Source organism: Primulina huaijiensis, chromosome 18, assembly GCF_012295235.1.
Source record: "Primulina huaijiensis isolate GDHJ02 chromosome 18, ASM1229523v2, whole genome shotgun sequence".
Classification (NCBI taxonomy): Eukaryota; Viridiplantae; Streptophyta; class Magnoliopsida; order Lamiales; family Gesneriaceae; genus Primulina; species Primulina huaijiensis.
Genome location: NC_133323.1, coordinates 12562148 through 12566962, shown reverse-complemented (window position 1 = coordinate 12566962; position 4815 = coordinate 12562148). Strand labels below are relative to the sequence as shown.

General features: G+C 41.0%; 1 pseudogene; it reads left to right on the top strand.

Annotated features, from left to right (window-relative positions):
- The window catches only part of LOC140963937 (DNA polymerase-like), an 18159-nt pseudogene extending 14216 nt beyond the window's left edge, over positions 1 to 3943 (top strand).
- The last annotated feature ends 872 nt before the right edge of the window (positions 3944 to 4815 follow it).

The following is a 4815-nucleotide window of genomic DNA, read 5'->3' as shown; positions in this document are numbered from 1 at the left end:
ATACAAGTGGATGAGGACAAGGTAAGTGCTATTCGAGATTGGCCATCGCCTACTACTGTTGGTCAAGTCCGAAGTTTTCATGGACTTGCAAGCTTCTATAGGAGGTTTGTAAAGGATTTTAGCACATTGGCAGCACTTATGACAGCGGTGATCAAGAAGAACGTTCCATTCCATTGGGGCGAGGAGCAAGAGAAGTCTTTTAATACTATTAAGAAAAAATTAATTAATGCTCCTTTACTTGTTTTGCCTGACTTTGCTAATACGTTTGAAATTTAATGTGATGCTTCAGGCGTAGGTATCGGCGGAGTTTTGATGCAAGGGGGACGGCCCGTGGCGTACTTTAGCGAGAAACTCAATGGAGTCGCCCTGAACTATCCCAAGTATGATAAGGAGTTCTACGCACTTGTGAGGACTCTAGAGACGTGTCAGCACTACTTGAGGCCTAAGGAGTTTGTGATTCATACGGATCATGAGTCTCTAAAGCACCTGAAGGGGCAACAAAAGCTGAACAAGCGGCATGCCAAGTGGGTGGCATTCATAGAGACATTCCCCTACATAATAAAGTACAAACAAGGTAAGGAAAATATAGTGGCCGACGCACTATCACGAAGGTACTTACTTTTCTCTACCTTGGAGTCTAAAATATTGGGGTTTGAGCATGTCAAGGAGTTGTATGTGCTAGATGACGATTTTAAGAATATGTTTGAAACTTGTATGCATGGTCCACATGACAAATTCTATTTGCATAATGGTTTCTTATTTAGAGAAGATAGGTTGTGCATCCCTCGATCAGCCACTCGTGAATTACTTGTTAGGGAGGCACATGGGGGTGGTTTGATGGGACACTTTGGTGTGGCAAAAACTTTAAGTGCATTGCATGAACATTTCTATTGGCCACACATGAAGCATGATGTTGAGCGTGTTTGTGATAAGTGTATAACTTGTAGACAAGCTAAGTCTAGAACACAACCACATGGATTGTATACACCACTTCCTGTTCCTAGTGAGCCTTGGGTTAACATTTCTATGGACTTTGTTTTGGGGTTGCCTAGGACTAAGAAGGGGAGGGATTCAATATTTGTTGTTGTTGATAGATTCTCTAAGATGGCACATTTCATTGCTTGTCACAAAACTGATGATGCGTCTCACATTGCGGATTTGTTCTTTAGAGAAGTCGTTAGGTTGCATGGCATGCCTAGGACTATTGTTTCTGACCGTGATGTTAAATTCTTGAGTTACTTTTGGAAGACTTTATGGGCTAAACTTGGCACAAAATTGTTGTTTTCTACTACTTGTCATCCTCAAACGGATGGGCAAACTGAAGTTGTCAATAGGACATTAGGAACACTTTTGCGTGCTATTCTTAAAAAGAACTTGAAGAATTGGGAAAATTGTTTGCCATTTGTTGAGTTTGCTTATAATCGTTGCGTGCATTTTACTACGAACTATTCGCCATTTGAAATTGTTTATGGTTTTAACCCTTTGACTCCGTTAGATTTGATGTCTTTACCTGTGAGTGAAAGGTTAAACATGGATGGGAAAAAGAAGGCGGAATTTGTTAGGAGTTTGCATGAGAAGGTCAAAGCTAATATTGAAAAGAAGAATGAACGATACACAAAGCAAGCCAACAAGGGAAAGAAGAAGGTGATATTTGAGAAAGGTGATTGGGTGTGGCTACACTTGAGGAAGGAAAGGTTCCCCGAGAAGAGACGTTCTAAACTATGACCTAGGGGTGATGGACCATTCCAAGTACTTGAAAGGATCAATGACAATACCTACAAACTCGATCTACCAGGTGAGTATCACGTGAGTTCTACTTTCAGTGTTAGTGACTTGTCGTTGTTTGATGTAGGTGACGAGCTGGATTTGAGGACAAATCCTTTTCAAGAAGGGGAGGATGATGCGAACACGGATGTGCACGTCCCAAGGAAAGCATGGGATCCCTTAGAGTTATCAGCGGGACCAATCACGAGGGGACGACTGAAGAATTTTAAAGAGGCGTTACATGGGCTTATGAGCAAGGAAGAAGGACTTACAAGCAAGGTGCAAAGTGCTGAAGGGTTCATGATGCATGGGAATAAGTTTGGGAGCTAAAGGAACATTATTCAAGTGATAAATGAAGAGCAGCCCAGCAGCTTCGGCGCCCGAGCGGCCAGACATTACCGCCCGAGCGCCACACTTACTGTCCAAGGAGAGAATTTCCAGAACACTAGGCGCCCGAGCGGTCACATTCTACAGCCCGAGCGCGAATAGTCCAGAGCCTTCGGCGCTCGAGCGGTCAAATTATACCGCCCGANGGGACCAATCACGAGGGGACGACTGAAGAATTTTAAAGAGGCGTTACATGGGCTTATGAGCAAGGAAGAAGGACTTACAAGCAAGGTGCAAAGTGCTGAAGGGTTCATGATGCATGGGAATAAGTTTGGGAGCCAAAGGAACATTATTCAAGTGATAAATGAAGAGGAGCCCAGCAGCTTCGGCGCCCGAGCGGCCAGACATTACCGCCCGAGCGCCACACTTACTGTCCAAGGAGAGAATTTCCAGAACACTCGGCGCCCGAGCGGTCACATTCTACCGCCCGAGCGCGAATAGTCCAGAGCCTTCGGCGCTCGAGCGGTCAAATTATACCGCCCGAGCGCGAGTCATATTCGGGAAATTATTTGTTTCTTTATTTAGAGTTTTAATTATCTTGGTAACTTGATTTTGAGTATCTTTTTGATTTGTAGTCAATATATGGACGAATTTTGGGATTGTAAAACATTAATTCAGATTATTATTGAGTTTATAAAACTTTTTTTTGAGAATTCTCTCAAAAACAAGCTTAAGTTTCGTTATAACTTTTGCGTCGTATCAAATCAAACTTATCAAAAGATTTATCTTTTGTGGCGTTTGTCAATCAAATATCACGAGGGTTGCCAAGGACGGGTTCTTTGGAGGTTCTCTTGTACGCGATTGTTCTTTCGTTGATTAGTTGTTGCTAGACCGCGTGATCTAGAGGCGATTATCACACCTATCAATTACTTGTTTCAAAGATCGGGACAAATCAAAGATTTCGTGGGCGGGATCGTATCAAGTATACTATAGCGAGGAGTTAAAGTATGCAAGAGAATTAGGCTACAAAGTGCTTCCAATCTCAGGCTACCTCTGTGAGAAGATGGAAAGCCCATTCAGGGACTTTGTTAGCTCACTCTACGAGAGCAGACAAGAAGCAAAGAAATAAGGTAATGAAGCTATGTCCTATGTGTACAAGATCCTTATGAATTCGCTATACGGAAGATTTGGCATTAACCCAAAAAGCACGATAACTGAGTTCTGCGATTCAAATAAATACAAACATTTGATCAGGAATAGTGAGTTGATATTCGGTGATTTGCTTAGCGAGAACAACTACATCGTTGCCTACCATAGCAATACCGAGACTGGTCCAGGGTTTTGGAATCCACCGAAGAACTCTGCTGTCTAGCTTGCTGTTGCTATCACTGCCTCAGCTGGGATCTATATGTACCCTTATATCTCAAGAGAAGACAGCTACTACACGGACACAGACTCAGTAGTTCTTGGTAGTCCTCTACCAGAAGAAGAAATCTCTTCAACTATATTAGGAAAGTTTAAGTTAGAGGATAGAGTGCTTAAAGGATACTTTTTAGCTCCTAAAGCATATTTGTACACCGCATTTGATAGCACCAATGTACTCAAGTACAAGGGACCAGCTAAAAACAAGGTCCATCCTGAATGGTTTGAGTTACAGTACGCAGACCCATCTCGTACAGAACTGGTACCGATGAAAGCCAACTTCCGGATTGATTGGCACACTCTTAACATCATCAAGGAAGACACTATTGTCAAGCTTGGGATTAAGCTTGGAACTAAGAGGATACTAGTATATCACAGAGATTCTTGGGTTGATACTGATCCAATGATATCAAAGACTTATCTTTCCTAGATCACGTTGGAAAAGAGATTATCAAATCACTAAGGAATTATGTAATACAACTACATATTGAAAATAGAACTCTCAATAAGAAATTCTCTATTATTGAAAAAGGAATTGCCGAGAGATACAAAGAGATAAAATACCCTTTTGATGCTAAGAAGATTACTGATAATAGGATGCAAACTCAATCCACTAGTGATATAGTGTCATGTATTACTGAAGACAGAACGCTATTAGATAAAGAAGATAAATCTACATCAGCAGAGGTGAATAAAGACTATCTTATCTTGACTGACGAGAAGATACCACCAACTAGAAGGAAATGGACTATGTTTCCTGATATTTATGATAAATAATCACGGGAATGGCAAAAAGTATGTTTTAAAGGGTAGCGCGGTCTTTTCTATTGGGATAACTTGAATATGAATCTTCTTCTCATCCCAGGATAGTCTCATGTAGAGGTCTTACAGGGAAGTGAGTTAGCAAGCTGGTAAGGGGATAAAGGCAGAGAAGGGGATATGGGACTTTGACGGGTTTGAAGGAATTAGCTAACTATTTCAATAAGAGATCTTGTTATTCTCCGATCAACCGTTGGGAGAATCTAAGTTTACATCATCCTCAACCCATCACTTTTGAAGAGCTTGCTTCCAAAGCCACAGAGATTTATAACTGTAATGCCCGGTTACTCGTACAAATTATAATAATAAGTTTATGTCATTATAGATAGTTATTTAGCTCATTATGTTTTACATATTGATTGAGGTATCAATATTGGGATTGAACATGACTTTTATATTGTTCATGTTGTATTGAGAATGAAAATATGTCTAAATTCTTATAGTAAGATGTGTAGGTAGAAGTAGTGTTATGAAGTTGGTAGG